The following is a 9,011-nucleotide window of genomic DNA, read 5'->3' on the forward strand; positions in this document are numbered from 1 at the left end:
CATGACATCACGTGCGTCTTTTCTGGTCAGTCGTCATGAAAACATGGCGTTTGGAACAGAGTGAAAACAAACTACAAATATCACTATACCACCAGTACCGGTAAGTTATGTGTGAAATCACTAACTGTCTGACTATCCAACTAGACAATAACTATTTTTTTAGTTGATCACATGTAGATTAATACATGGGTTTCAGTCATGTGACTTTTTACGTTATGCCGCCATCTTGAGGACCTACCGAGTACCAGTAGGCTACTGACAAGCATTGGCTGGCTTGCTACGATTTACGGATTTCTTATCTTTTACTGTCTATGATTCTTATGGATACGGGAAATGGCTACGAAAGACAACATGTCGCACCTCGACTGTCATGAAAAGAAACGCGACTTTAAAAAAAATATACCTTGGTTTGGGTGTGATGCCTACTCAATCCCCGATACGTTCTTCCAGCCGCTGTTCGCTGCTACCGAACTACCACTATTTTACAACACTAAGGCGGCGCGTCACAACATGAAACTTTGCTCGAAGTATCACCTGGATCTCTACTCATGAACGCGAACATTGAGAACATTGTTTGTGTACACAGAGTTTAATAAAAAGAAAGTTTTGTACAACTGATTTTGGCTGTTATGGTGTCTGCTCGTCATCCCTGCCAGACGGAAATAATCGATTTCTGAATGCGAATGAATGAATCTCATATGAGGCTCCTTTTTCAACTAGGTGGTCAATATTGTTTTTCACTTGCGACAAAACAACGAATTATCTGTGCATTTATATGGAACTATGCTTTAGGAGCTATCCATCTTTACTCTCCTCCCTCCTTACGTTCCATTCGCAGATCGATACATCTAGACTGGGAAGATGGCGGCGAGCGGAAGCCAAATCAACCAAAGTCAGTTGTTCAAAACCTTCTTTTTAGTAAACTCTTTGTTCACAAACAATGTTCTCAATGCTCGAGTTCACGTGTAGAGACACAGGCGATACTTCGAGCAAAATATCATGTTTTGTCGAGCCTTCTTAGTGTTGTAAAAATAGCGATTTTGATGCTCACAACATATTGAAGGCATAGCTTCTAGTTCTTTTGCGACCACCACTTCAGGTCCTCAAAATGGCGGAAGACAAGAGGGTGACGCCAGCTGAAACCCATGTATATGAAGGGGATAACGTTTTTAACCCTTAGTGCAGGAGTCACAAGTGTTTTGTTTTAGACATATAAAGGTAATGGTTCAATTAAAGGACTGTTAAAAGAAAAGCTGCAAATTAAACTATAAATTAACCTACCATATGTTGTAGGCATAATTGTTATAAATTAGGAGATTTGTCATTTTGACAAAGGCTTAAAACGACACACTGTATATCCACATAAAACCATACCCACACTGCTGCTGTAGCCCACCTTTTGTCCTGATACTATAGACGGGTTGCACGGCGACGTCACTAACTGGTTGCGCGCGCAACCGAGGGGCAGAAAGAAGAGACGTGCATTGTGTTGTATGCTAGTAGCGGTGTCTGTAAGTCAAAATGCCAAGGAATTTTTGCGTGGAAAATAGTACCAACAGAGTCAGTGCTGGGTGCCTGATGTTAACATACCAGTAGATGCGACTATTACGTTACTAGCATTATAATTATAAAATTATAATTCATACATGTATCACAGTAACACTGCAAAAATAAAGACAGAAAAACAGATACAACTAAAATCAAGTCTTATTTATGTACAAACATTAAAGAACGCTTCAATAATTAAGGTTGTTGCAGTAGCAGATCAGCTCACCAATCGGTCTTTCTGCCCCTTGGTTGCGCGCGCACCCTGCAATGTTTGTAAACTTGCAACCCCTCTATAATATGGCATTAATGGCAAAAAAGTGCAAGCTCGCCACTAATTAGAAATAAAAAGGTTGGCAAAAAAATGAATCTCAAAACTCATCAGATTGATGCTTTAAAATATGTAATTTAAAAAAATTCTAAGGGGGAGCATGCTCCCAGACCCTAGAGGGGTAATTTTCTTCTCATCTTTTTCACCCCTGACCCGTTTTCATGCCTGAAAGGTCTCCAAAAAAATCTGGATTTTGGAGTTAGTTGAACCAATGTTAAAATTATAGTTATTTTACAATAGACATATTATTGGTTTCTGTAGGAAAAAAGAGTGGGTGGTGGCAGCGGAGCTCATTGGGTGCTCAGCACCCCTAAAGCTCTAACTAACCCTAGAATCGCCTCTGCTTGCTTCACTAAACTGATTTAAAAGCTTTTATAATCCATAATAAAACGTTATGCCGTTTTACCAGTTATAAAAGTTGCATTATGTGTTTTTCCCTGTGTGGAAATGCATCAGTGATGTTGCCAATTCATTGCACCTTTTGGCACCTTTTTCAAGTTCACACATTCAACATTACTCTTAGGTATACCCAGTAATTTAAGATTGGAAACAATGTTTCTGTATAGCATCACAACATTTACCATTTATCTTTATACATAAACATAAATTGATATATTCTAGGTAAGGGAAATGGTCTGACCTGTAACCTAAAATAGACAGCAATGCACACACACACTTTGATAAACTAAAGGTCATTTAACCCTTGTGGATCCTTGAGGACATTTTTGTCTTTTCAGTTTTGTTTTTTTGATAACTTTGCCTGCGTTAATGCTAACTGCATAAAATTAGCCACAGGTGTGCATTTTTATTGGAATTTTAATATTTCACCTTCATTTCCTTTAAAAAATCTATTTTCTACTAGGTACACAAAATACTTCCTCTCAGGACCTTTTGGACAAAAATGTCCCCATTGAAACCCATTAAAACTGCAATTTTTAATCCCGGTGCCATTCAACTATAAAATGATGCAATCTTTGTTAACAGGCTTTCATTCTGTTGGCAAGGCTTCAAAATTTAAATTTTTACTATTTTTTACCAGATGGTGCCATTTTTTTAGGTTTGGCATATAAAGCAAATTATCGCTTTATTGTTGTTTTCTGCTTATGCATATTATAGAGCCTATTAGATATATTACGAAGCTATAATTGTGTGGGTGTGTTGGTATGGATGTCAGAGTGTGGTTTGTATGTGTGTACTGAAAATTTTATGTGTGTGTGTACCTGGTAATTATCACGTTGCGGTGACCAATTGTCCCCACAAAGATAGGAATACCAGTATTTTTGTGACCTTGTGGGGACATTTTGAGGTCCCCATGAGAAAACAAGCTTATAAATCAAACAGAATGATGTTTCTTGAAAATGTGAAGTAGCAGAAAGGTTTCTGTGATGGTTGGGGTTAGGGAATGGGGTAGGTAAGGGCAATAGAATATACAGTTTGTATGGTATAAAAAGCATTACGTCTATCAAATGTCCCCACAAAACATGGAAACCAGAATGTGCGTGTGTGTGTGTGTGTGTGTGTGTATATATGATTGATTTACATTTTAATGTTTTTAAGTTTTCCTATTTAGTTTCCAGATTTGTTGTGACTGTGTCATTAAGCATAATAAAATATGTGTGGACAGAGTTAATCTGTAGTACATGTAGTACATTACGTAACAGTCATCCACGAGAGTGGAAGTTAACCCTTGTGCATCAATTAAAAAAAGTTACACATAGGTTCACAGGGGACAAAAATGTCCATGTCCAAAAAGTGTCATAAAAATATTATAGATTTATATTTTTTTCCACTTTCACTGATGCCATTTTTTTAACCAGCATCAGCTCTAATCACAATGACCAAACATTCATTAATTTTCAGAATTTTAACCCTTCAAATGCTGGTTTGTTTACACAATGCCACTGTTGTTTTTTATGAAAAAACGACACCTCCTTTGCAGCGGTTGTAGTCTTGTGATTTCCAGTACAATATATTTTTTTTCATTCAAACTGTTCACACACGCTCTCACACACACGCACACACACACACACACACACACACACACACACACACACACACACACACACACACACACACACACACACACACACACATACATATACCCTCACCTAAAGGATTATTAGGAACACCATACTAACACTGTGTTTGACCCCCTTTCGCCTTCAGAACTGCCTTAATTATACATGGCACTGATTCAACAAGGTGCTGAAAGCATTCTTTAGAAATGTTGGCCCATATTGATAGGATAGCATCTTGCAGTTGATGGAGATTTGTGGGATGCACATCCAGGGCACGAAGCTCCCGTTTCACCACATCCCAAAGATGCTCTATTGCAGGGTTTCTCAAAGTCCGGACTCCGGTCCGGATCCGGACCCGACGGGAACTTGATCCGGACCCGCGTCCACTTCATATTACAAGTGCATTAATTTCTATGTGATTGATTAAATGTGTGCATTTGCTACTTTACAGATGCACATTAAACTTGTAAACTATTCGTTTAGTTTTTTTTTTCTTTTTAGATTTAAGAGTATTCCTGGTCCGAAAATAAAACGAATTATTTAAAAATTTTCTGTGTGACGCTGTAGCATCACACCCAGATATTATGCACAGCTATTTCATGTACTACGGCTTCTGATCAGTAACGTAAGTCCTTATCAATCTGAAATCACTGTTGGTTTGAGTCGTTTAAAACATGCATTTGAAAAAGCAACACTCGTCAAACATAATCTTATACATATTCTTTATTATCATAAAATACCTGAAAAGGTTTGAAGAACAGGAATATAAATAAATATATCCTTAAGAAATTTCCTGGAGCTGCGTGTGTCTAGTTCTTCGTCTGCAGTGCATATTAAGTTTCTGCCCGAGAGCGCCCCCTGGCTTTTGGATGTAGTGGCATATAACAGTAATTCATTGAGAAGCATAGCAAGAATCATAAGCCAATTTATAGGCGCACCCCTAATTTAGGTCAGTTTCTCTGCCTACCAACCACACTTTTTTGCCGTGGTTTATGCATCTGATGGAGAACAAACTGTGCCATTTCTCTAATTAGGTTGCTCTGTATTTTGCACCTGGTTACTTTTGGCATATTTCTTGTGTTTATGTTAAAAAATTTTTTTACTTTAAATGCAAAATACACGTATTTTTGTCCCAAACTATTTGTGTTGATTTGTTATATAAACAAATGATTTACATAAAGTTTTTCCGGACCTATGAAAATTATGAGAATTCAGATTTGGACCTTTGAATGTAAACTTTGAGAACCCCTGCTCTATTGGGTTGAGATCAGGTGACTGTGGGGGCCATTTTAGTACAGTGAACTCATTCAGTACAGTGAACATCATTAAAATATTAACATTGGGGTCGACGGGCGCCTTTCGAGCGGAGTTTGCGGAGGCTGTTGTTTAAAGCCTTGGCCAGGTCCGGACCTCTGTTGTTCATCTTCCACAGGTGGAGAAGCTCCAGGATGTAGCGTTGTGAAGGACAGGAGCGGACCACAGTTCGAATGTCCTCCTCGCTCACATTTTCTTCAGGTAACCTATCCACAAGGATGGGCAGTATTTTTGACACATGTATTTCAAAAACGTATTTCAAATCCAAAATAGTATTTTGTAATTTGTATTTGATAGGGTCGATATTTTGTATCAAAATACTTTAGTGTTTTGTATTTTTAAAATACTGTAAAATAAGTCTACATGATGACATCATAGAAATAATTCTGATTGGTGCCTACTGAGAAGTTTGCCCAGCCTCAGACCAGAAAATGTATCCATATGAAAGGTTAATACTAAGTTAGAATAATAAGTTCTGTTTTACTTTCAGATTCACGAGTTCGCATTAACATGTAATCGATAGGGAATGAGATAAAGCATATTTGGCGTGCTGTCCGAGGAGAGGGCTCCGAGCTCGGAATTTTAGCCCGAACCCAGAGTACTCCCCTCTCTTTAACTGTGATAAATGAATCTAGATGAGAGTGAGGTGATGGGGTGGAGGAGGGATGCTGCAAAAAATCTGTCACGGCAGGACAGAGATGAGGGACTGCCATTTATAGGCGCCTCTTTGCACTGATTGGTTGGATCACATGACCATGCTCCTCCCGAACTTAGTTAAATAAACTTCATTAAAATTTCTGGCTAAATTTAAAATCTAAACATATTGTTCATTTAATAATTGTTTAAATTATAAAATGTTTGTTTTCAACTGCTAAATAGGTGTCCAATGATTTGATAAATAAATAATTGATTGCTGAGTATTGTACCCTAGTTGAAGTAGCTGTTTATGATATTTTGGTTTGCATTCCATTGCATGAATGATTGCCTCATACACAATATATTATTATTGTCATGACTTTCACCATGGCTCCCTCTGCTGGAAACCACCTGAGACATTTCTATCCATAACCCTCTGGACTTCATTACCCATTATTTCCTGCTCTGGACTCATCATTACCACACCTGTTTCCTGTTTGCTCATTACCTGGTCTATTTAAACCCTGTTTGTTTACACACTCATTGCAAAGTCTTGTTTGTTGTAACCTGCATTTTTTAACATTTCTCATCTTCTTTGTCATTCTGGTTTTCGATCGTGCATGTGTTTTTGGATATTCGCTAAGTCTGATTATTCCCTGTTCTGTTTTGTTTGCCTGGAATTATGATCCCTTGCCAGTTGTATGGATTTAAGATTGTGGATTAGCCTACTCTTTAATAAAAAAAATTGGATCCTCATCCCTTTAAGCCTCAAAGCAATCTGTTACAGTTATATTTATGATAACAATTAAATTATTACTTAGTTAGAAACTAGTTGCTATGAGTGCCATCGGTTGTCTTCTTGAATTACTTGTTTGTCAGTGTTGGTAATGAAAAGTAGGCCTTTAATTACCAGTTTGCATTTTTGCATGACTTAATCATGACATTTTTCAGTGTTTTGAAATTCAAAAATACAGTAGTTTATTTTGATACACTTAAAACTAAGGTATTTGATATTTTATTTTATTTAAAAATACATTATGATGTATCTTTGCCCAACCCTGACTATCCATCAGTATCAACAGGTATTTCCTCTCGCAGTTACGGTGGTTCACACCTAAGAGCTTGTCAGACTTTATTAGAATTTATTCAAATAAAATTATGTTATTAAATTCAGAAGACAGATAATATTTTTATTGTATCGTCTCTTCCTAAATCTGTTAATCAAAACAGTACTTTTTTGTATATATTACTATTCAGTATATTCAGTACAGATTTGACGTAACTGGATAAATTAACTAATAGGCAAGCTACGTTCCATGTGGTGGGATGACCCGTCATTTGAATTGAACCAACATTCTCCTGTCAGTAGATGTCGCTATAATACCACTCCTATTAGTTGCAAATGGGCTAATATAACATATATCAACATAAACCTTTTAATATATTATTATTTACTTTGAACTCATTGTTTTAGTGAGGTCTAATGTGTAATAGTCTTCACATGTTGTTATGTGATATTGTTACATTCTCCTCTTTAATTAATATTAAACAATTCATCTAAAAAAAATGAATGTGAAGTTACCAAGTAATAAGCTGCATACACTTTAATCATTCTTTACTAAATGGGATTATCGTGGCACTGCTTTCAGTCAGTGGCGGAACTAGAATTTTTTTAATGGGGTGGCCAGGGGGTGGCCAAAGCTACTTTAGGGGGTCCATAGCCCATAAAAGCAAATGACGTGTAACCATGTATCAAGAAAGAATAAATGAATCTTTTGATCGCATTAGATGTAAACATAATAAGGGTGAATTTTAAATTTTTCTACTGTATTTCTTACATCTGATTTACTGTCTGTTAAAGGGATTCACCCAAAAATGAAAATTCTGTCATTTACTCACCCTTATGTTGTTCTAAACCTGTATTTTATTTTAATAAACACAAAAGAAGATATTTTGATAAATGATGGTAAGCACACAATTTATGGTATATCCATTTAATTCCATCATGTTGTTTTTATTCCTACTATGGAAGTCAATGGTTACAGCTGTGTGCATACCATCATTTATCAAAATATCTTCTTTTGTGTTCATCAGAAAAAAAGAAATTCGTACAGGTTTAGAACAACATAAGGATGTAAAAATGATGACAGAATTTTCATTTTGTGAACTATCCCTTAATGAAGCAAAAGATCAGGAAATCTAAACTCCATGATAAACCTTAAACTTACTTCAGATAGGAGAGCTGAACACAAAGGATGTTTGGATTAATCTTTATTTACGAAGATACAGAAGATGCAAAAGTTTTCTTTTTTCTTTTGATATTTAATTAACTTTAATGACAGAGAGACTTCAACAGGTTAGGCTAAGACCGAATGCAATAAAATGTTTATTCGTTTAAGACGTACAGTAACCAAATGTTTACTATGAAAATCACCAGACAGCTATTTTGACATAGGAGCATTTGTCCGTTTAAGCCAAAAAGACGCGAACATGAAGTCGTTTATGCTCTGCCTGTGCAGGCGCACTATCGGATATGCGCGTCGCGCTTTCAAGTTCAATGTGGCAATCCAGTCGAATTAACAATCATACGGTAGCCTATAAAGATCACGTCAAGAATGAAAACATGGTGCTGGGTTTTGTTGTAATAAGAATTGGCAATCTTAGACTTTATTCAGTCCACAAGAAAATTACCACACTTCCAGCATATACAGTGAAATCATGTAGTATAAGCAATGTACGACTTCACTTACATCATTTTAAAGAGATTCCAAGCATTATGTAGACATGACGCGTTTTTTAAAAAGGCGTCACTGATGGAGAGATAGCAGAATGCGCATTATGTATATTTTCCTAATTTTGTGAAAAGCACAACATTGTTTTTATAGACACACAAAAAAAATGACACTTTAACGTTTTAAATGATGTATAAATCATATCTGTATGTCCAAAATCAGCAGAGTAATCCAAGTCTCTTTGCGCAGTGCGACCGCAGGGAGGGTTAATATTCATAATGTTTGTTTTTAACATTGTGCTGCGCTGCCGGCCGCACGTCGAAAATAAACATAGCGATTAAGTGAAAGTAGCGCATTAAATTTGGGGTGGCACACGGGGCCACTGCTTTCAGTGTTGAAGCAGATGACTGACATGAGAGGTGTGACAGAGGAGGA

Source organism: Paramisgurnus dabryanus, chromosome 13 (genome assembly GCF_030506205.2).
Source record: "Paramisgurnus dabryanus chromosome 13, PD_genome_1.1, whole genome shotgun sequence".
NCBI lineage: Eukaryota > Metazoa > Chordata > Actinopteri > Cypriniformes > Cobitidae > Paramisgurnus > Paramisgurnus dabryanus.